At 35.4% G+C, this 25680-nt stretch overlaps 1 long non-coding RNA gene across 1 annotated transcript in view; it reads right to left on the bottom strand.

The window, feature by feature from the left end:
• The window catches only part of LOC106147779, a 28658-nt gene extending 4723 nt beyond the window's left edge, over nt 1-23935 (bottom strand). The window contains exons 1-2 of the long non-coding RNA XR_001232742.1: nt 23867-23935; nt 2573-2642 (exon numbers count right to left, since the gene is read on the bottom strand). This is a non-coding gene — a long non-coding RNA (uncharacterized LOC106147779). The remainder of the gene's footprint in view (nt 1-2572; nt 2643-23866) is intronic.
• Between the last annotated feature and the right edge of the window lie 1745 nt (nt 23936-25680).

The raw sequence follows: 25680 nt of genomic DNA on the forward strand, positions 1-25680 counted from the left end.
GAAAGAAGGAAAGACAGACTTGAGATGTAGCTCAGTGCTGCAGAGAGACCTTAAATGAATCAAAGAATATATCAAAAGTGAAATCAGGAAATACTTCTAGAGATGAATGAAAATGAAATTGCTATGTAGTAAAGTATGTAGAATACAGCTAAGCAGTGATTAGACAGAAATTTATAAATATAAACCTTATACTAAGAAAGAACTAAGATCACAACTCAATAATCTAACTTCTTAGTTAAGACACTGGAAAAAGATAACTTTCTTTTTTAATCCACAAAGCTATTCTCTATGTGGCAATTTACAAACTTTCTAATTAACATCAGAGCTAAAAATTCAAAATAACTTCTGCTTGACACAGATTCTTCTTTGTTACTCATTTCATAGTAAATCCGTTTTTACTGTTCCTGAGATTATACAGTAAATCCCTTAGATGGTATTCTAAATCTTTCAGATTAGTAACTTGAAAAAAGAAGTTCATATATGCACCTGATTACTTTATATTTTGAGTAATTCTCAATTGTGGGATTTAATGAACTTGCAGAAGGAAAGCTACTGATTTCGAATTTTGTATTTCTACCACATGTTCACTTGGACCCCAGAGCAGCCCTCCCAGACCACCTGCTCCCTGCCTTGTCCCCCAGATGAGCAGATGAGTTTTCCCTACTGTGTACTAACCCACATTATATTCATTTCTTTCCAAGGAAGAAACGTTATCTGAGATGTTCTGGGAATAAAATGTGTTTTACATTCAAATATACTTGGAAAATATTCAGCTTAGTATTTTCCTAAGTAGATGTTTAAAATGCATTTAAATGCACTAAAAGTTCTTGTTTATTACTTGTTTATCACAAGTTGGCCGGATGTATTTGACCCCAGTAACTGTGGTCATACAATACTTTAAAAGTATTGTGAGAAACATGAGTTTATATGCATCTTTTCTACTAGAAAGATAGCTCCATGTCTATTAGACTTCCATCTGTATCTATAGGTTGGATCAAATCATGGCCTGACTACCTCAAACTTCTTCTTTTGAAGTCATTAGCAATGCATTTTGTTTCTGGTTTTGTCTTGGCTTGAATTCTGGTAAAATTATTTTAAGGACAAAGATTATTACATTTTTTCAAAACTTCTATTGTTTGATAAGTCCATAGTATCTGCATATATACAGAAACAAACTGATCTATCTATCTATTAATTTTTCTTCTAGAGTGATTTTCTATCCTTAACATGAATGGCTCCACAACATAGAACTAGGGAGTTTAGATGGATATTTACATTCCTACTTCTCACAAAAAAAAAGAAGTCCAACATTAAGATGTGCTGTAAGCCCATCACAAATCTGGGGATTGAGCCATCGACTGTATGGCTTCTGTGAGTTTTACCTCATGCCTTCCCTTTTGAGAGTGAATGTGAAATCTGTGTTGTACTGTCATTTCTTCCAATATCAAACAAGTTATAAATAACATCACGTATCAGAAACCATTTTAATATGAAATTTTTTCTCTAAATAGCCATTGGAATTCTATCATTAAGAATATTCTCCACGTTTCCTAACTAGTCCTCATCTTTGGTGCAAAGTTTGGTCCAACATGTTCTGAAAGGGATCTAGAAAATGCAGCCTGGACTGGTCCTGCTGTTTTTATATTTCAAGATGCTACATGTTAAGCAAAAGAATATTGGGTTTGGGATCAAGTTGTATGGATTTTCTAGGAATAAATTTGTGTGATTTGAAAAAATAGATCTCTATAAACCTCATTTTCCTGGAATATAATGAGACTAAAATTTCCCTATTTATGCCCAGGATGAATGAGATAATGACTGTAAAAGTATTTTAAAGTGTTGAAACCTGAAAAAGAATGTAAGGAATGAACTTTAATATGCTTCATGCATTTCCCACAGTGCCTGACTATTAAGACATCACCGACTCGGTGGATGGTTGTGGAATATTCCCTCCACATATCTCTTTGTCTATTTTCAGAGTGTTTACTTCTGCTTGATGCCTCCAGAGAAGCCAAACTTTCTTCTACGTCTGTACCATATTGTATGGGCTATTTTTCAGTGTGGACAAAGAAGCAGTGTTGTCCTTGGAAAATTACTTAAGAAATACTTCACGCAAACCCATTATCACATGGGACATCAGCCTTTCCCTCTCTAAGCAGAAGGCCAAAATTTTCCGATCATTTTTGGAACTTTCAGTATTCAATTAAGTAGTAGACCCTTCCCACCAATTCCCTGACAGTTGCCAGATTCTCATGAGAAATAAATGTCTGCCACATGTATTTATGTCTGAATTAGGTTAGTAACAGTGTGCTACACCACAACCGGCTGCCTGGGTCAGACGTACAGCCATAGTTACTCTCAGGCCGTCCATAAAAAAGAAATCTTATAAAGGAGAAGACCCTTTCCTGTACAGCAGCACTGCGGTATGGCCTGCAGGTCTGGGGCTAAGCATACTTCAGTGCAGGCTGTGTAACCACATGCTCCCTATGACCCCTGCCCTGGCTGGTAAAGGTTCCCAAAGCCTATCTAATTCCCATATAAGAAATTTCTTTCTTAGATTTCTTATCCCTACCTTGCCAATTCCTTCAGAACAGGGACTATGTGGTTTTTCTTTTTCTTTTTCCAGTTGTTTAATACGGCACCTGGAATATAGTAAATATTTTAATGGAAACAATACATAAAATTATCTCATCACCAAGGAAGGATTTGGAGAATCTAACTCAAACTGTATTCTCAAAAGGAAAGAGAAACTGAAATAAGGAAAAGAAGAAAAGAAGGGAATATATATATATATATATATATATATATATATATATATATATATATATATATATATATATATGTATACACACACACAAGATAGTTAAGAAAGATATGCTAGCAATTGCTGTTAGCTCATTGAAAGGATAGGTATAAGCCTATATTGCTGGATGAGTTTTTCATGCCTATAACTTACATTATGAGCAGGTACTTTGAAGATAACAATGTGTGATATACTGAACATTGTTGTTCTCCTACAATCTTGTTTTGAAATCTTCCACCATTGTTTTTACCATTTATTCTTCTCTTTAAAATAAAATTTAAAAACTGTATGGTTTTCATAAGGATCCTTTTCTATAGAAAATTTTTTAAAAAATCTTAGAAGAAATGTGGTTTAGGACAAGAGAGGAAAAATGGAGAGCAAATAGAGGAAAACTGATTAACAAATAACAAAAGAATCAGAACAAATTGATCAGTGTGTAAAAGACGTTTGATTTAGCCTTTCTGAACACAAGGACCATCCAGTGGAAAATATGCGTGTGAAATCAAGTTTGGTTTTACCTTGGTGCCTGCACGCAGCCTGCATTGTCTCTGCAGCCAACTTCCTGGGGACTTCTGCAGAAATGAGGTGTCTTATGTTGCGTGTAGGTCAGGCTTTCCTGTTCTGACTTGCAGTTCACTTTTCATTTAGTTGTAAAAATCAGCAAAACAAACTCTCTCAGCTGCTGCCTTGTGTACTCTTTCACTAAGATGAAGCTAAGGATTGATCGTCTACATTCCCTGCAATGTTACTATCTGCATGCAAACTCTCTCCCCTCTTGCTCTAACTGATGGAATAAATAAGGAAAGATGAAGGCAAATTAACGAAAGTCAACAATTGCATCATTCAACTTGTTATCGGTCTATATAGTTAGCTGGTCCATAGGTTTTTTAGCAATCTATTTCTGAATTCATAAATATATACTAATAGCTGATTTTTTCACCGTGCTAAATATAATAAACATTGCCCATATCACAGTTCAATATGTTCATTTGAGAATTGCCATTATGATGCATATTAATGAATAATTACAAAGATGTCATGGAGTTAATGTGAATAGCATTCTATGTACACCTAGGCTCTAGGACCATCACAGGTAGCTTTATTAGCAAAAGAATTACTTATAGTTGTACAGCACCAAAGCCAGTGTTGTCCCTTTAACCACAAACATTTCATCAGCCCTCTCAGACAGACGAGGTTTCTGAGCAAAAATGTCAACCCAGTTTCTGTCTGTCCTCATGACACTCATTTAAGTGGCTATAAGAACTTTGCAATTAGTGTCCTCCAAAATACTTACACCCCAGAAACATTGGAAGTAGAAGAAATTGCTGACAAATATCTGACTTTAAAATATAGATGAAAGATGAATTAGCACACTTAGATACAGGAGAAGAAAGTACATTTCCTAGTAATTTTTCTCTACTACGGCTTTACCAAGTCCGAGCCTCTAGGAACTCTGGTCATAGAAGATCTAAGATTGGCAACTCAACCGTAAATAGGCTGGAAAAATCAGTCAACAAACACCATTTTGCAGATTCCTAAGGATTATCATGTTAAGTAAGCCAATTTCAATACTTCAGCTGTGTTTGGAAATTAAATATTCCAATTACTCTTGTGCACTACAGATTATATATGATGATATACATTATGTACAACATATCATATTCATATTAATGCATACATTTTCATATGCATTATATTTACACACATTATGAAAGGAAAGACGTACACAAAGAGAAAAGGGAGAGAGAGGAAGTGAGGCGAGAGATCTTGGCAAAGGGGATGTAAGTGTGAGGGAGCAGAAATACTGATAATCAGAACAATATGATTTGATCTGACTTCACTGTAAAACTCTCCCTTTTTGAGAACACAGTCCATAGAGTTTTTGGTATCTAAAATTTCAGTTATTCTTAGGTCATTTGTAAAATAAATATTTTAAACATTAGTCACATTTATTTTTCCTTACCTACCTACCTGCCCTCTCTTTATTCTCTTCCTTTTAGGAAGGTGATGTCGTCAAGGTCTTCAACAGGATTCCCCAAACTCAGTCCTTTGAGAAGTCTCAGAGAACCCCTGGACAACTCAAGGCAAAATATGAGTTTATACTCTTCTATTTTATTTTGTCATAGAAGTAGACTCAGTCATGATGTTTCAACATTAGGAGATCTTTTAATTTTTTTTATTTTAAAGATTAAAAAAGCTAACAAAACAACAATGAAGACAAAATCAAAACAAAACAAAAACAACGAAAATGATATATGACTTCAAAACAAAATGATAGGAATCAACAGTGGTTGCTATATACACACTGCTATCCTCAACGGAGTTGCTCAGTCCACCAGATGTAAGAATGAAAGATTGATCAAACAATGTAAGACACAACAAGCAATAAAAAGAAAAAAACATTGGAAATGATGCAGAGCTTCAAAACACAAAATACAGGAGTTCAACAATGGTTCTATTTTTGTGGCTTTATAAAGTATTTTTTTATTTTAAAAATTAAAAAGCTGACAAAACAACAATGACAAAATCAAAACAAGACAAAAACAACAAAAATGATCTGTGACCTCAATACAAAAATGATAGAAATTTATAATGATTGCTATATGACATATGTTTATCTTCAGCCAAGTTGCTCAGTCCATTAGACATAAGAATATAAGATTGATCAAACAATCAAACACAGTAACAAATAAAACAAAATAAGTTTATTCTTATTAAGAAAAACATTGCAAATGATGTAGAGCTTCACCATACAAAATGGTAGGAGTTCAACAATGGTTCTTATACTGCATACTGCTTGCAGATCAGTCATTCTAATTACCAAATTCAAGCATGTAAAATTGGTCAAGAAAAAAGAAAATTTTAAGCATTGTCTGTTCCTCTCAATAAGCCACAGACATCAGCAATACACCTATGCCAGCTATTCTTTATATACATATAAATTATGTTTTTCATTCTTTTAAAAATAAACAAAAATAAATACATAAAACAACATAGAGAGCAATAAAAATGATACAGAATTTCAAAACATAATGATAGGATATTAACAATGGTTGTTGTGCTACACAATGTTATCTTCAAAATGGTTGCACCTATAACCAGATATAGGCATGCAAGACTGATCAAGCAATTACACATTAACAGTTCCTTTCAATAAACCAACAGATATTAGTAATATAATTATTCTAGCTTTCCTGTGTATATAATTACATATTTTTCCCTCTTCCTTCTTTCTTTTTCCTCTCCCCTCCTTCATCCCAGTTGTTGCTTCCTATCTGAGCAGTTTATTTACCCTTTCACAGTATCTATTGTACCTTTCAGATTTTATTTACTCTTTCAGATTCTTATAGTAGGGAGGTAATACGATGTTTACACACATAAATCTGATTTATTTCAATAATGATTATGGTCTCTAGTTGCATCCATTTATCCATAAAAGTCTCTAGTTTATCTTTCTTTATAGCTGAGTAATATGCCATTGTATAAAAATACCACATCTTTTTTATCCATTCCTCAGTTGATGAACATTTGGGTTGTTTCCAAGATTTAGCTGTTACAAATCGCACTACTATAAACCTAGGTGCACATATATCACTGTGATATGATGTTTTCAGTTCTTCTGGAAAAAATACCCAGGAGGGGAATAGCTGGGTTGAATAGGACCTCTAATCCTAATTTACTGAGGAATTTCCAGATTGATTTCCACAGCGGTTGCACCAGTCTACACTCCCACCAACAGTGGAGAACAGTTCCTTTTTGTCCATAACCCCGCCAGCATTTGTTATGGGTTGATTTCTGCATGATAGCCATTCTTTCTGGGGTGAGATGGAATCACAGGGTTGTTTCAATTTGCATTTCTCAAATGATTCATAAAGATGAACATTTTAAGAGGGTAATAACAACAAAGAAGATCAATCCTTTGCCAATGCATGGCTAAGTACTCTCATTGACATGGTATTTTCATTTGGGAATTTTTCATGTTGCCACTTCTAATTGCACTATGGAGATCTGGCTTCAGTTATTGAAGAGAATGTACACAGTACAAGACACTGGTAGTGCCATGTCACTTAAGAATTTTATTTTCCCACAGGCTTTGATCCACAAAAAAAACAGACATTTGAAAATCTTATATTTACCAGGCACCCTTTGACTTTTCAGGTTGAGATTATGAGGAGTTTTTCAAGGTACATCTCTTTGTGTGCATATGCACACACATATACACAGGCAAAGAAACATCCCTTCTTACTCTAGGCTTATCTTGGGTTCCCTGATGCCATAATTTCTGAATAAAAATGCAAAATATTCCCTGATTTTGCATTTTTATTCAGAAGGTTCTGGGGAACAAATTGCTCTGCTTCGTTCCATCTCCATCTGCCTTACAGTACCTGAGGACATTACATCTGTACTTCTTTTGGACCTGAACGATCACCACAAGTTTGACTCATATAAAATTATCTCAAAGCTTGATAAGTATGAAAAATCAGAGTAGCATGTTTAACTCCAGAATTATTCCAAGAACTGATCCTATGATTTTCTAACTAAAACTAAAGATTCCCCTCAACTGGAGTCCTTTTGCCTTAATTTTACTTTTGCAGTAACACTAGACTATCTGTTTCTTGTGATTGTGGTGGCTTTAATGTCCCTCTCTTGTATCTCAAAGATGTATGACATAAGAAGTACTCAGCATACTTTTGTGGTAGTGATAGTGATGTTTCTGTTGTCATTTTTAGTAACCTTCTTATCCAACTGACCCACTGCAGAAATTTTGTAAAAGCTGCACTTAAAATTATTTTAGCTGGCTTTATGAGATAAACAGATGTTTCTCCTAGATAATTTACTCTCCTAGATAATTTACTGACATGAAACCAGTGGGGAAAGAAAAGTGATATGTTTCATTAAGTCATGGCAGTCTGCCCTCTGTATTCATCAATTTATGTTTTTCTAAAATTATCTGCCAGTTAATGCATAGAGATGGTTATAATAAATATTAATTGCTTCTAGCAGTTTATCTTTCCCATCACAGTCATCCTTTTGCTCTCCTTCCAATTTCAATCTAATGTGAAAGACACGCAGATGTAGACTTCAGTGAGATGAGACTGGCTAGAGATTTATAGTCAATATACCTCCCACCAATTAAGAGGAATTATGCAAACAACTCTCATCTACATTGATTAAAGCCTAGGTCTGTTTATCCTGAAAATACACTTTGTATGAAATAAAATCAGTTATACTTTTCCTTAAGATCAGTCTAGTTAGTATTCTGCACTTTTATTCAGAAAGTTCTGGGGAACAAATTGCTCTGGTTCTTTCCACTGACCAGTAGTGCCCAAGGATTCAAACGTGTCACTTCACTTTAGCTGAAAGAAACCTGAAAACATGTAAGAAAAAAATAAATGTACACCTAACAGTTGGGAGAGTACAATCTTAGAGCTGAATATCTGTTTGAAAATAGTTAGTAGGAATGTAAATGAATGTGTTTTTAAATGATTTAAGAAGAGTTGTGAAAATTCAGAAAAAATACATTAGTAAGCTTTTTAACAAGCTGAAGGGAAATAGATGTGCTTACTAGCAATAGAGCAGCCCACCCTTCTAGGGTCAGGACCCTGATTCTCCTCTGCAAACCACCCCTCTGTCTATCTTAATTTTTGCAATGTTAGTAGAACTGCTCCTTTTCATAACTCCAAGAGTGAGTCATGACTGTCCCTGGTCAATCAGAGTGACACATTTCCTTTGCTTAGAACCATTATTACCTAGTCCAATCAGAGGTCATTGAATGCCAGTTATGGAACATTTTTGGACAGCTTAGTAGAGGGTAGCTAAGTGCTCAGAGCAGAGGATGATTTTATGATAACTGCCAGCTATATTCCTATATAGTTGGGAAAATGTAAAAGTGACTTTAAATAAAAGAGTAATAAAGCTGAGACTAGAGGAAAATTATCAACTTCCTTGAAATAATGCATGTAGCCATTTTTAAGGCAAATATTCTAAGACTTTAAAAATATTTTCTTTTAAAAATGTATTTGTAAAGCTCATATAAACTAGGTATATTCATATAGATGAATAGATATTCAAATAATACCAGTTAAGAGGAGTCCATGAGACATTCTCACCTAAGTCTGCCTCTCACCAGATTCTAAGCTGTCAAACAGCCAGTGAGATAACTGAGTTGTCCAATAAAATAATGACTGAGAATTTCCTTCTAACTGAACAATTTATCAAAAATCAGTGGTCACTTGAGATAAGAATTATTAGATTAGTAAAGGGCAAAGACTGGATTGGAATGTACTTATTAGCTATTGAAAGAAGGGAATTTGAGGTATAGATTCAATTTTTGTTTTGTTTTGTTTTTGAGGTTTGCTCCTGGGTCAACACAGAACAGAGTAATGGCTGGTAGAAGTAGGGTCAATAATTACCACTCTCAGGGGACTACTTCCATGTATCTAGTTGCAAATGTCTGCCCAAGAGTGAGTTACTGACCAAGGTTAGTCAATGCAGAGATGGATGAACGGCAAACAGTGATCACTGTGAAAGCACTAGTCTGTAAAGGGGAAGGTAAATAACGGGACCAACCTTAAAATCTTTTAAGAAAAATTTGAATCTGATATAGTATCTGAAATGCAAGTGAAAAGAAAAGATGTTTAAGACTATTCCAAGTCAAATAGAAGCAGATAACAGAACTTAGGGATTCCCAAAGTGGCTTACAGGACTATAAGTACAAACAAAACCCTGCTAATGCTAAGTAGCTATGCCAGCCACCTTAGCAATAGTGGACTCCGAAGCAATGCTAATCTTTTTCTAGGCCCAATTTAAAATTCCTTAATTTTCTTTCTGAATTTTCTTTTAACAGGCAACACATTTACATAGTGCAAAATTCCAAAAGTAAAAAGTAATTTATAGTTAAAAAAAAATCACTCTACTTCCTCTCCTCCCAAGTACCCAGTTTTGTTGTCAGTTGTTGTGTGTATATGTAAACAAATATGTATGTAAATGTAGGCATGAATACACGCACACACATGCATACTTTTATGAATAATTTATCAATACACATATATACTTTTATCAATAAATCATGTAATTAATTTCTTTGAGTACATAAAGAACTTCCTTATATTTTTTGATGCTCACAGACACAGCCTGTTGTATTTAGACTGTCCTATCCTCAGAGAATTGAATATTATCCAAATTTGGCCTTTGTCCACAAAACCCCAGTGTGGAAACTTATATCCAAGTTGTTTTGCATGTTCAGTTTACGTGTATTATATATCTCAGAAGTGAAATTCTGGAGCCCAGTGATGCATGTTTATTATTCTGAGAGATGTTGCCCAAAGACTTTCCAGAGAGGCTGCTAACAAGGTAACATTTTAATGAAATCTCATATTTTCCTATTTGCTATGTTAAATAATACATGATCAAAATATAGTTTTACAATACTTGCTGATCAAAGAGTGCAAAGTTACTTCGGTATGGTTTCAAATGGCAATTTTGTTATTATGAGATAGGTTGCAAGTCTTTGTGCATACTTAAGAGCCACCTCCATTCTCTGTTTTCTAGGAAATATTTGTTAATTTCTGCAGAGGGCTATCGGCCTTTCTCTTCTGAACTGCAAGAGCTCTTTCTCAAATAAGAAGGTATCCTTTAGCTTCTTGTTGACTCATAACCCTTGCATTTGGTTCTTTTGCTCAGAATGATCTTCATCTCAGCTTCAGCATTGCAAGGTCTTGCAGAGCTAGTGAACAGGGGTCAGGGTCTCTGGCTCTTTGGCATTTGCCTGGACATCTCACTTCCCACCTCCTCCTTGCCCCATGAGGGCTCAAGAGAGGCATGTCTTATGCTAGCTTTCTTGACATATTCCTTGAAGTCTGTGATTTGAAAGTGAAATTTCCTCTACTACCCTCACTGAGATTGGGCTCTTTGCCTTGCTTATCCTCCCAGCACCTAAAAATCACATAACCAAAGCTTCATAAAGGGCTGGATAACTGAATACAATAATTTTGATACACAAACAAGATTCTGTGCAATTGAATGCATAAACAAAATAAATGTAAAATCATCTGGGATGTTACAGATGTAAGAACCATTTCTATTTCCTCCCTCAGCCCCAGAGAACTGTTAAATGGGCTCATAAGTTTTTGTTAGTAATAGATTTTATATTTTAAAAATAATTATTTCAGAAAAATCTATGTCTCCCCTGTGTCTTCCACTTACTCTTAACTTTAGAACCCAATATATTAAGACTATATTGTTAAAAATTTTAGTCTAATATGCTATTTTTTTTTAAAAAATAAAAATGCAGAAGGTAATATTGTTCTAATACAGTTTAACTCTAGGAGTTCTTTATTCCTCTGTTGGGCTATTTTATGCATATAAAGATCGGGTTGGTGCCGATGCAGAATCTTATACTTCTTTTCTCTATGTTATTAAGAATTTTAAATAGTTTTCTTAATTTTTCTTTCCAATTGTAAGGACATTTGCTTTCCAGTGCCACAGAAAATGTGAGAGGGGAGAGAGGAAGAGAGACAGAGAGACAGAGGGAGAGACAGAGACAGAGACAGAGACAGAGAGACAGAGACAGAGATGGAGAGAAGGAGGGGAGAACAGACAGTGCAGAGACAGCCTCTCTGCCACCAGATTCTCTACACTACATTTTTAATGTAATAAAGCTTCAACACGTGTGTTTTGTTGTCATAGATGCATCCCTGGGAAAATGTGTCTGAGTCAGGCTACATAAAAGTTAGGCCAGTGAAAGTGGTACAGGGAGAAACTAGGCCAATGTGCCAAAAAAGTGTAAGCATAATTCAACTAATTCATTTTCTGACATTTTTAATATTTCCTTGTGACTTTTAAATATGCCTCTTTATTGATGCAAAGCTTGCTGATATAAATAGAAATACTATTTTATTTTAAAGTATGGCTTCTATGAGTTCATTGTGAATACTGTGAATATTGTGAATATGTGTATCCTTTGTGATGCTGAAAAATAAAGTCATTTAAAAACTTATATTACTTTTCATAAAGTGTACCAAGCAACATGGCCAGTCTGAGGTATAGGACCACTAACACACTAAGTCACTCAAATTAATAGTGTCAAGAAATGGGGAACATTTCTCTTTACTAAGCTAGATTCAGAATGAGTCATACAGAATAATACTTTTTCAAAAGAAGTATGACTCAAGACCATAATGCTCAAGCCTATTCTTAAGGCAATCCAATGCCCAAGGTGAATCTATTCAACACCTAAGAACTGGGTACATTTATTCCTTTTGGTAGTGGTTCTCAACCAGGATTAATCTTCTATGCTGAACCAAGATGGGACATTTGGCAATGTCTGAGGACGTTCTGGTGTGTAAAAGCCAGAGATTCTCTTAACTGTCTACAATAACAACACTGCTTCTTACAGCAGTTGCTAACTCCAAAATGTCAATAGCACATGGTAGTGAAGTTCTCATTTTGGGGAATTCTCATTTAGTTGTAATGTGTGGTATTGAGCAATACAGTTAATTGAAAGTATTTTTGCTGCTTTAATTTTAACTGGAAAACGTATTCGATTTCATTTTGGTTATTACTATGTTGAAAATTAACCACTTGATGATGTAATAAAAATTACAACATAAATCATTTTATGAGTACTTAATTAGAGTTTAGGAAGTTACCCAAAATCTACAGCTGGCATTTAATGTCCTGGTTTGCTAAGACCACAACATAACTTCTGTAAAACTTTAATAATGAATTGACTTTATAATGAAATTAGGTATTAAGTGTTTCACTTTTATTCCCACATTAATCCATTTCCTTTTTAGATGAGATCTTAATTGTATATCCGTTGAGATATAATCTTTCAAGCTCTCCCACTTGCTAGAAACAATTTAAGATTTTTACAGTGACTTTCCGTAATCACTATTATAAAATATCACTTGTACTGCTCAGAGTTTAAAGGTAATATAAATCTAAAGAATTCCTTTATAAGAAAACTCTGGTCCATTCCATTAATAAAAATAATACAGAATTTCTTGCCTTTTTAAATACATTTCAAGTCTTCTGAGTCTCTTTATCTCTAAATATTTTCTGTTTAAGTAGAAAGAACTTTCAAAAGATTTTAATACACTTTAGTGTTCTTCTAATTATAGTTTTATGTGTGTTAAATGAAATGCCAACTTTAATTCCTAAGAAATGTGTGGCAATTGATAAATATAACAACAGCAGTGTTTCATTTGTAGCAATTTTCTGGGTTCCAGGTTCCTCTGGAAGAGTATCTCTTCATATTTATGTTTTGGCAAAAGATCTAGTGCCCAGTTTTAGTATAATGACACACTGCCAAGTATAATGACATGAAAATACACAAGGAGATTTATATTTTCAGCCAATATGCATGGAAATTGGGCATTACATAACTCACCTGCAATGTGATCCTTAAAATCATAAATTCAAATTATACTCCACATTTACCTCTGTGAATAAATGATTTAAAAATGTAACATCTCCTTCAGGATCATAAAATGTCATCTCTTTCTTAGCTATCTAAAATGATGGGCGCATCAGGTAAATAGAGAGAAAAAACTCATTATCTAAGTATCTGCTTTTATTCCACTACCTCTATGTTTATGTACAGACTACTTTACCAAGTTAATGAACCATTTCCTTTTATTAAGGGTACTGAGAAGTCATATTAATTCACTATGTTTGTTTTTAATGTGATATTTCAAGGTAATGGAACCTAAAATCTTTTTTATGTGTTGAAGAACAATTTATAGATATCATAAGGTAAATGGGAACAAGGGAAATTTAGGTTTCATTTACTTTCTTTTGACTTCTTAGTGCAAGAATAAGCTGATAAAATATTTCTGGCAAAGAACTGCAAAAGACAGTACTGTTACTCTCCATGTGGGTCCACATCCATTTTAATGTAATATTAATTTTTTAATAGGTGCAAAGAATGTACTTTTCTCTTTTAAGGACTCTCTTCACCTGCCTGTCACTTTCATAATTTCCTACTAAAAGAAGGTGAATCTCTCTCTCTCTCTCTCTCTCTCTCTCTCTCTCTCTCTCTCTCTCTCTCTCTCTCTCGGAAGAAAATAAAAGTCATAGAGTTTTCATATTATCATGGGCTCCTGACACAGAAAATCATTACCCATCAGGTCAATTTTATATGTGAAATATTAATTAAATGTACCAGTAACGGCCTTAATTGTCTTTTAGGCACCACTCTACAACTGGGAGATCACAGTCTAGCCATCCTGCTCCTGGCTTCTACAAGATTCTAACAGGATGCTCTAGGGTTGTGCCTGACGCTTCTCTTCTCCCTTCACTTCCAAACTGAGAGACTAAGTATCTGCTTTTATTCATATTTATGCCCCACTCCCCAGATGGCGTCTCTCTGATTCTCTCTTGTCCAGGAGAAATTCCCTGTCCCTAGGAGTTGCTATGTCTTGCCTGTCTAAGGAAAATATTAAGTTTAGAAGAACACTTAGGCAAAATATTACCTCAAATAAATAAGTCATTCCCACATTGATATTGTAATTTCAAACTGCAGTGTTTAGCTTGGGAAAGAGAGAAGATTAAGAAACTCATTATTTATAACATACAAGCATCTTCCAAGTTTACCACAAATGTAGAATGAAAAATGGGTCTTTTAAAGTATGTCCTCCAATAGGAATCTACTGAGATTTCCTACATTCAAATTATGCTTAGTTTTTACTAAATCCGCCAGAAAGTTTCATGCTTGTATTTTACACAGTATTTTCAGGCTTAAAAACATAAGCTCCTCTTAAATCCCAAATCCCACAGCATTTTTACTTTTTTATTATTACATGTATGCAGTAGATAATGTTTTCGTTCCTTCTGTGAAGTTTGTACATACACATAGCACATCTTAATTTCTTTTTTTCATCTCCTTTCCCTCTCCTGTCCCTTTATCTCTAATTCCCTTTCCTATTTGAGAAAAATCTTCCCCCTTACTTCCTATTATCTTTTATTTGGTTCTTTATTTATGATTTAGGCTTCTCTCAGAAGAGGAATCATGCAATATTTACGCTTGTGTGTTGATTTATTTCACTTAACATTATGTTCTCAAGGTGCATTTATTTTCCCATAAATTACTCAGGTTTCTCTTCCTTTATGGCAGAGTAATACTCTGCTGCGTGTACATAACACTTTTTTATCCCTTCATCTGTTGATGGGCATATAGGCTGCTTCTAAGATTTAACTATTATGAATTATGCTGCTGTAAACATGAGTAAGAACTGTCAGAAATTATTGCTGTTTCTTAACAATAAGCTGACCAATAAATGACAAACTTCTGTAGACTGAGTTGTGTCCTTTTTGTTCATGTTTAAAAGCCCTATCCCTCAACATGGTGTTATTTTGAGATGGAGGTCTTTGGAAATAATTAGATTTAATTAAAATCATAAAAATGGGTCTGTAATGATTGGATTGCATTCTAAGAAGACACGCCAGAGAGTTTGTTTCTCTATCTACCCCCATTCCTTGTGAGGACACAATGAGAAAGTAACCATTTGCAAGCCAGGAAATGATGTTTTCTTTGGAATCAAATCAGCTAGCAATTTGATCTTGAATTTTTCAGACTCCATAAGTATGAGAAATAAATTCATGTTGGCTTGAACTACTGAGTTTATGGTAGTGAATAACACAAAAATAAATGAATAAAGAAAGAGTAAATGAACTCAGCTTATTATCATTAAAGATATTAGGAAACAGTTATTTTTTCTTGAGAAAACACTGTTGCAAAAATGTAATCTCAGTGACCATATCAGAAAAACAATACCAAAATCACCTCTATGAATATCACCTAAATAAATGAGCTTTTATATGTTTGAGTTTTCATTATCAAACTATGTTCTTAATGTATTAGTCTGAATTCTTTCCCTGAGAACACTAACAATGTTAACTATGAGATGATCTCTTGACTAACTGTACTGTCTAAATCCATGTCTGTGACTTCTCTAGTAATATCTCACAGACTGTGAATTGGAGCCTGTACCATTGACATATCACAGAGTGTTGTTCCAAAGAAGCTAGTAAATATTATGTGGAGCATGGACAATCCCAGGGTACAAAAATATGCTCTGTGTAAATTTTGAGAAGTGCATATTGTGTGCAAGTGTTAGTTTTACTTATTTTAATGGTAATATTCTAGTAAGAGAACTTTACTAACGCCATCCTGCCTCAAAAGATGCAGATGACAGAAAGGAAAAATGAGCATGAAAGACTCTAATGGATGATCTGAAATAGGATCCAGCTGTATTCTATGTCTTTCTCTAAGTCAGCGGTAAGTGATTCAATCATCAAAACAAATGTATGAATGCTGTATGTTCTGCTCCAGTTAAATGTCAAGAGTCCCCCAAAGACTCATGTAAGGAAAACAATGGCCTCCTCAATGAATTCATCCATTGGTGAGTTCATAGATGAATGGGATATTAGCAGGTGGGACTAGCTGAAAAAAGTAGGTCTATGACATGCCTTTGAAAGGTAGGTCTTATCCCCAGCCTCCTCCTCTCTGTCTCTCTCTCCCCTCTCCTTCTCTTACCACTCCTCTCCCCTCTACTTTCTCTCCCCATTTTCCTGTCTCTCTCTTCTCTCTCTGTCTCCGACTTTTCTGTTCCCTGTGTTCTAGGACTGCCTTTTGTTCACTCTGTTTTTGGGCTAACATGAGCTGATTAGCTTTCCTCTGCCATGTCAGTTCTGCCTTGGAGGAAGCACACCATGGACTGAAACCTCTGAAACCATGAACCAAAGTAAACTTCTCATTAAGTTGTATACTTCTATACTTCTATACAGTACTTGGTCACTTCTATACTTTTATACAGTACTTGGTCACTGTGACAAAAGTCTGTCTACTGTGTATTCTTTATGTAGTCTTCCAATACTCTATTTTAAAGATTAAAAATGAAAGTGCATAGAGATAAAATAACTTCTCCATTAAACCTGGAATGATAACAGGAGAAACTTGAAGGGTCTGATTCCTCAAGCATGAAAAATAATCTCTCACCTAAACTCTTTCCAGTGACAGCCAGGGAGGTAAGATGCCCAAAACACAGCATAAAGACTGAAGTACATAAACACTCCCCAAACTAAGGTCCATTCGCGTACCCCACCTTCCAGCCATTATTCAAGAAATCCTGAGCTTTATCTACCCATTTTCATAATAACAGTATGCACACAAACAAAAAGAATCCTTATACCAAGAAGTGGAAATTTGTTGAGCTGAGTAACAAGTCACTGACTTTAGCCTTGGCTCATTACTTGGTCACATATTCATAATTCTTCTAGCAATTAAAATCATATCAACTGGCTACAAAGGCCCTATATTCTAGAGATTTGTACTTCCACTTGTTTTAGAATGACACTTGAATCCAGTATGCCAGAAAAAGTCAAGCTACATATGGAATAGCCACAAATTATTAGGCAATCACATTATTATGGTACCACAAGGCCAGGCACTGAACCATAAAATAATCTTGGGGGCATTTTGGAGCCAATCTTAGACAAGTCATCAAATGAGATCATAGATTCTCTGGAAAGGAAAGTTGGCCATTGCAGTCTGATTCTCATCAACAAATTTCCATCTGAAATTTGGGGGAAAGTACGTAGATGTTTCCTTAGGGATTAGGTTCAATCTCCAGCAATCCCAATTTCAGACTCAACCCACTCATCAGCCGAGTGGGTATTGCTTTGAAACCAATTCACCTCATCTCTCAGATGGCCTCAGTTTTTACCATATCCAATTTTCCATTAAAATCTTCCTAAATGTATGTTAGAATGCTAAATATAATTCACATTTAAATGCCAGAAGAGGCTTTGGAAATATTATTGGTGAAAAAATGTGTAAAAGCAAAAGAATATACACAGATGAAACATCCATATGAAAGTAAAAGAGAAGGGAATGATAATGAGCAAAAGTGAAAACACACACAAGGGAGAAATTGTAGCAACTGAATGTGGAAAGACTGGAAACACATTTCAGTTCACTCATGCATTTCTCATGAAGCTGTGGAAGATATGTCCCAAAAGCTTAGTCAGGCTGGAGTTGGAAGATACGGGTTCCTATGGGAACAGAAGCTTCCTGCTGTGGTAGCATGCATTCCAAGCTTGAGCTTCAGCTCAGCCAGCTTTTCCTATTCAGAATATTATTTGTGCTCTTAGTCTAATTATTGTTCCCCAGAAAACTGTGAACACCAAGCCTGCACCCTTAACTCATTCTTCCTGTCTTCTGAATACAGATGCGTATTTTTCAACTGTTCTGTCTTTTTCTTGTGCCTGAAGTCTGTCAGGTTTTCTTTCCCATAGATTCCTGCAAACACTTAGTGCAATGTATGTGTTGTGTCTAATGTACAACCCTGCCATTAATTTTCCGTGATACTATCTTATCACAAAGACTCTACCTGTCTCCTCCTTCTGTTTTCAGTGGTCCTTGAAGGCCAATAAAAAATCAGTACTATCCGCTTACTAAAGACAAATAAATCTTCTTAGACCTCCTTTTAGACTGCAAATTCTGTCTGTTGTCTATATTGCCATCCTCCTATATTGTGTCTTTTCGTTATGCAGCTATTGTTAATATTCCATCTTTATCTGGCTAGTGAGACTAGCTCAACACATTATTTTGTAGGCATATTAAAGTTATTAGATACTCAGTTACCTTTTCATGCTTGGAAGGGTTTATTCAGTGAGATAATAGAGTGAGCATCTGCTTTTAGCAGCAATATTTCTCAAGATGAGATCTGTAGACGACGTGTATCAGAATAATTTCTGTGCTTATTAGAACGATGATGAGTCATTAAGAGGAAAATAAACAAATTATGATTCATTCATACAACAGAGATCTATTCAGCAATGAAATATAAAAACTGCCACATGCAAACAATGAATCTATTTCATAAATATTATGCTGATTTTAAAAAGTTGGATGCTTGAGAAGTCCGTATTATGTGATGCATTTATATAAATTGCTTGTGCAGGCAAAGCTAACTTATGGTGACAGAATTCAGATCTGTGGTTACTTTGGGGTGAGGGTAGAGTGGTAGAGTGAGAAGGGGCGTGCAGCTTTCTGGGGAATGCTGTAGGTCTTGTATGCATTCACAAATCTGATTAAAAGGGAGCCCTAACATCTTGATGTTCCATGCTGTGTAAAATATAACTCCATTTTCATAAATTCTGATTCTGATCTCTGACCACCCAAGCATCTGAATTTATCAAAATTTTTATTATAGAATAGCTTTAGAGTTATAAAAGTTCCAGAGATGACAGAGTCCATGGACACTCCCTTCCCAATCTCCCCCATTAGCAGCACCTTACATTACTATGCTGCTTTGTCTCAACTGAGCCTTAATTGATGATATATTATCATTCCCTAAACCTGGTATTTCCTTGCACATCTTTGGCCATTACCCCCTATATCTTTTCTGTTTCAGTTTAGGGGATCAGACCAGTGAGATTCAGTGCCACTCTTGTCACATTAGAGCAAATGTACCTATGATCAAGACTTATCCCAGATGCTTCCAATCCCTTCCAATGGACAGGGGAGCATGTGCAGTTTAACACAAGCTCCTTGGATGTTTCTTGTATCTTGGCTAATTTTCAAAGTGCCATGTTAAATTTTAACATCTTAGAGAATACTAAATAAGTTTTTGTAGCTTTTTTTTTTTCTTTTGGTACCGGGAATCAAACTCAGGACCTCATGCTTGCCAAGTAGGCGCTATCCCACTGAGCTATATCCCCAACCCTAAATAAGTTAATATAATGATCTGTAAAACTAATGATCTTCAAAACTATGTTACTCATCAGAAGTGATGTCTGCCTCTATCATGTCATGTGTTTTGTAGCTTGCTGTTTGGGGATAAGGTGGGTACTCTTTTACTCCTCACTGTTTGTTGCTTATTATCACCTGTCCCTCCTTCCTAGAGCCTCTATTTCTATTTAAGATCATGTCATTCAACATATTTACCACCTAGTAGCTCTTCTTGACTCAACACATCGATAAGCCTCTGAATCACACCAACAATTTTCAAAGATCTCAGTTCCTTCCTCTCTTGGCTTCATAAGTATTCCTCTAATATTTCTTGCTGACTTCAATATCCACACCTGTACTCCTCTCAGTACATGACCTATCTACTCCTTTACCTCTACTCTAGTGATCTCTCTGAGCTCTGCCAAGGTCATAAGCACATTTTATCATTAATAATAATTTTATCAGACTGGGGACATAGCTCAATAAACAGCACCTGCCTCGCAAGCATGAGGTCATGAGTTTGATTCCCTATATCAAATAATAATAATAATAATAATAATAATAATAATAATAATTTTATCGACTCTGTAATTCCAATTTTTATTGTTCCACCAAAGCATCTACTTTCCATCCATACACCGCAATGTTTTCACCTTCTTGTGAATAGTCTGCTTCCTCTAATTTGTTGCCTCTTAAAAAAAAACCCAAAACAAACAAAAAACCCTATCACTTCTAATCAGTGGTGTCTGTCAGCAGCCAGTGCCTGTGCATACCCTCAAATCCTCACTTTCCTGCTACCTTTCTTAGGTTCTAGGGTCCAATATAATTTATTTTATCAACTCTTCACAGTCAACCCAAATCCGAGTAAAATCCAGACCTCTGGGTATCTTGCTCCTGAAATCTAGCAGATGATCACAAAGAGGAGGAAAAAATTCATTGCAACGTGATGCTGTGCTCACAGTACTTTCATGAGAGTATTCAGAAATGGTCCTTCATGTCACCCTATAATAACTGCTTTATTTTCACTTACCTAGTGACTTGGGGATTGTTTCGTACGTTATCTTTTCTTCTGAAACTTCTTGTGCCTTCTCTCTGACTGCCCTCAAACTTCTACTGCCTTCTCCTCACTTTTAGTGAATAACCTTGCTCTGACCTCACTGCTGAAGTGGAAGCAATGAAGAAGAGTTTCACATGTTCCTACCGCTATATCTATCAAAACCACTACTTAGATTCATTGCTTGAATGATAAAGCACCAATTATCCTTTCCTATCTGAGGCCAGTCGATCTACTTAAGTACTAAATTCAGTCTAGTGAAGCCCTTTTCTCTCGCTATGAGCTGTTTTCTTCTTATATCATAGTTGTTGTTAATGACTTATTTCTAACAATCTATGAATACACACCCTTCTAAAGAAACTGCCTCTTGATTCTATATCTCCTCACCTCTCTGCTCATCAGAGAAGAGGTCTGTAGATACTATTTCTCCTTCCTCCCTCCCACGTCTTCTCAATCCCCCTTCATTAGGACTGATACTCTTGCCAGTCCACTGGGGCTGCTCCTGTGAAGGGTCAGAAGACCTCTGCATTACATAAACCAGTGGTCATTTATCAGGTGCCCAATTTCACCAAACAGAATCATCCTCCACAGCTGATCCTTACAACTTGAAACAATTTCTTGGCCTTACAGTACCAAACTTATTTTTTCCATACTTGACTGGATGCCTCTTCTTAGTCTCCTTTGATAATTCTTCTATATACAAAATCTTCCTAAACATTGTAATATTACAGGACACAGTCCTCCCACTCAGCTGAAACCCCTTCTATCTTGGAGTTGTAAATATGATTCCTACCGTGAAAGTCCAAATTTGTATTTCCAGCTTGAACGTCTCTCAAGAAAATGCAGACTCTTGTTTTTATTATATATATTAATTTAGATATCTAATAGGAACCCATAGAAGAAAATTTGCACCTGGCCATTTAAACAGACAAGGAAAAAGTTAACTCAAGACTAATGTAATAAGGAGAAAAACTAGATTATCTATTGAAAACAAAATTAGAAGGGTTTTCACGTAATTGAGGGAAATTCATGGAGCAGCTCTGATAGACTGACATCGAGAGGAACACATGTCAGAAGGATCAGGCCGTTAGTTTTGTAACTGGTAATTTTTGAAGTTAGACTTCTACCCTCTCACATAGACTGAAAGGTTGGGCTATAAGCTTTCTCTTCAAATTTTTATTTTTTGATGATTTTTATTTTTTGATTAAAATACAATAATTATACATTGTAGGGTAAAATGTGATGCTTCAATTCATGAATATATTATGGAATAATGAAATCTGGGTAGTTAGCATATCTATCACCTTATACTTTTTCATTTCTTTAAGAGGAGCATATTAAAAAGTCTTTTCCAGTTACATTTCAAAGGGATTACTTCCAGGTCCTGCAGACAGGCATTTGCATCTTTTTTTTAGGGGGGGGGTACCAGGAATCCAAATCATGACCTCACGCTTGCCAGGCAGGCACTGTGCCACTGAGCTAAATCCCCAGCCCCCAGGCATTTGCATCTTAAAAGGGTAGAAAAAGTTTTACTTGTAAACTATCTAAAACAAATGCTATTTAAAAGGAGAGAAAGGAACCTATCTATGCTGGTGGTGAGAATTTAAGTATAACCAATATGGAACTCATTATGGAACATCCTCAAAAAAGTGAAAATAGAGCTAACATTTGATAGAGCTGTATCACAAAAGAATTAAAGTCAGCATACTTATAGAGATACCTGCATATCCAAGTTCTCATGGTGTAATTCATAAGATCTAAGCTAAGAAAACAGCCTCCTTGCCTAACTACAGATACATTGATATCAACATCATTCTTCTTTATTCCATCAGGTCTCCGTTCTAATATCAAACTGTATCTCCTGTTTGAGTCTTTCCCTGAACTGTATGATATCTCCGTGTAACAAGCTTGTTTTAATTTTTTATAGCCTTTACCATCATTTCACATATTACTGTATTTGCTCACTTGTCCTTTTTCTGGCTTTTTCTGTCTTTCCAATGAGAATGTACATTCTTTGGGAGCAAGAATTTTATGAACGTTTACCATATCACTGAATGTATGCAACTGAATGTGTGCCGGGTGGTGAATACTTGTGAAATAAATGGATGAATCCCTCACCTTGGTCTGAAGTATATAAATGATTTTAGATCTCCTTTTGCTTGGAGTTAGATCCTGGTTGAGGGAGTAATGAAATCTATAATCTGCACTTGCACTTTGAACGTTCTACGTACTCTCTATTGGCTCTGGTCTCATGCCTCAGGCACGTTGTCTGGAAGAGTCTCAAGAAATCAGTTCTCACTGTTCTAGATTCTTCCAGTTGACTTTGGAAAAAAACTATTCTATAAAACCAAATTTTCCATTGTTACTCTGTCTCTTTCACTCTGAAAGCAGGGAAACTATAAATATATCATGTTTAAAAAGTAGTAATCTGTATTGATCTACTGGAGATGTACTCTTTAGAATTGGAACAAAGGCCTAAGTTTCATAGTTTATTCTAATTTATTTCATCTTAGCCTCTATTAGAGGGCTCCCTAGTGTTTAACCAAATTGTAGGTTTTCCCGCTAATTGTTCTGTTTTCCTTAGATTTGTGTATTTTGCAAAAGGTAGCAAAAACATTTTATAATTTTTAATTTTCAAAACTTTTTTTAGAAACTTCTTGCAAAACTTTTCAAACTTTTTTTTATTTAGATAGATGATAGGTTGTACAGGCTGTGAACTCTGTAAAATGATACAAAGTTTTCAGGATACCCCTTTGTAATATTCTTCAATATAAATAAGGAACAAATTATATTTTTAACAAAAAAGACACATTAATATCTGTTGCGAGAAGTAGGTAGAGCTTAAAGGGAAAGAGAAGCTCAGTATAATGAAGTCTGGGGGAACTATGTTTACTTTTCTATTCCATCATTAGAACTACATAAAATCTTCAAAACACAAAATGCTTGTTTTAGAGAATCATTGAATGACAAACATGTACCTTACTGATAATCTATTTTGTGTTAGACCCCCAAAGATAACCATATCGTAATTCTAGCAATTTCAATATTGCCTTATGTAGGAAAAGACCCTTTGTAGATATAATTAAGTTAAGGATTTTGAGCTGAATAGGTTGTTCAGGATTTAGGTGTAGTACCCTAAATGGTGTGATAGTGATCATTTTAAAGGGATATTACACACACACACACACACACACACACACACACACATGCACATACCTACACAAATATCAAAATATGAAGATAGAAGTATAGATTGAAGTTATGTACTCACAAGCTATGGGATGCCAGCAGCAGTAAGAAGCTGAAAAGCATGAGGAAAGCATTCTGCCTTAGAGCTTCTGGTGGGATTGTGGTCTTAGTAACATTGCAGTCTCAGCCCAGTAAAACAAATGTTACATTTGTGGCTTCCAAACTATGAGGAAATAAATGTCTGTGGTTTGAAGCCACCAATTTCTGGTATTTGTTAAAACAGTCATATGAAACTAATACATGGTACCAAATCCTAATTTAACTAGAAAAGTAGGTTGCATTTTATGAAGCTGGTATTATTTACTGCTGTAGTTTTGGTCTGAAATGTCCCCAGAGGCCTAGGTGTAAAAATTTTGGTCCTTAGATTGGCTCTAGTGGAAAGTGAGAAGAGCTTCTAAAAGGTGGGGCTTAGTGGCAAGTCAGCAGATCAGCATCACTGGACCATTATCTCAAAGGAGATATTGAGACTCAGACGCCTCTTCTTCCTTGCTCTTTCATTTCCGGGCCTCCATGAAATGAGCAGTTTCCCTACCATGCAGCCACTCCACTATATACTGGCTCACCCCAGTCCTAAAGCAATGACCCGCCTGACTATGGACTAAAACCTTCATGCCTGTGAGCCAAACACTTTTAAAGATGGATTGCCTCCAATATTTTTTTAAATTAATAGGAAGCCTACTAACATGCCAAGTAACGTAATTTGTGGAAAACTAGGATAGAATCCATTTGTTATACCATCGTTTCTTCATGTTCTCTTTGAGTACAAACACAGAGTCATTCTTCTTTCCCCTGTTCAGTATTTCTCCTGGAAATAATCTCTTTATTAATGCCATTCTCGTTCCCCTGTTCTCCTGTTCCACCTGTTTCCTGGTTCCACTTAAAAAGATTTATGCTGAACAAAGAGGTGGTAAGCACACCATTTTACCAAAGAACTGGAGGTGCAGAGGAGTCCTTAGTTTCTCATTCTTCCTTTCCAAAACGAGTTCAAGAATAGGAACTCATCTAAGCTGCTCAGGGATGGGAGATGTTGTAACTATCAATGTGCCTACTTCCTCTTTTGGAAAGAATAATTGGGGCGGTTGCCCTTAGGCTCATGCCTGTGGGTTTACCCTGGAGTGGTACAATTTACTTCTACTTTCTGAATATCGTGAAGGTTAAAGTCTGAAGTGCTTGTCTTTCACGTTATTTCAACAAGTCCCTGTGAGTAGCCAATAGTGCAGCCAGCTTTTAACTGGCTGCAATATTTCATTTGCTCTGGCCTAACTCTTTTCTAGAAGGGCCAGGGGAAACTTCTTACTTTTCCCCACTTTCTTTCAATTTCTCTTTCTTCACACTCTAAATAATACTTATACTGCACATGAGCAGGCACGCCTTTATAACTTTAGGACAGAACATGCCTACAGATTACTCCCTGTCTTCCTTGTCTCCTCCTCCTCCTGACATATGCACATATCTTTAATTTGAAACATACATGTTTTGAACACATTGAAAATAATATTACTGCATCATATTTATTACATTAGATTTTTCCATAAGGATAACAATTGGAAGAGAAACCTTAAAACTCATGTAACTCCTTGGTATGACCCAGTAATTGAATAAAATCCAAGAAATTTAAATATTGTGCTAACGTCATACAACTAAACTGTGTTAGGAGTCAGGACTTCTGAATATCAAATTTATCACGTATTTATTTAGCGATTAATCATTTGCTAAGCTTTCATATGTGTTTTCATGGAATTTTCAAACTATAAAAAGAGGAATTTGAGAGATGTTCAAAGTCTCCAAAATATAGTTGAGTTGTATCTTTTTGTCATTGTAATTTACATTATTCTT

The sequence above is a fragment of the Chinchilla lanigera genome, unplaced genomic scaffold (genome assembly GCF_000276665.1).
Source record: "Chinchilla lanigera isolate Chin_1 unplaced genomic scaffold, ChiLan1.0 scaffold00009, whole genome shotgun sequence".
Classification (NCBI taxonomy): domain Eukaryota; kingdom Metazoa; phylum Chordata; class Mammalia; order Rodentia; family Chinchillidae; genus Chinchilla; species Chinchilla lanigera.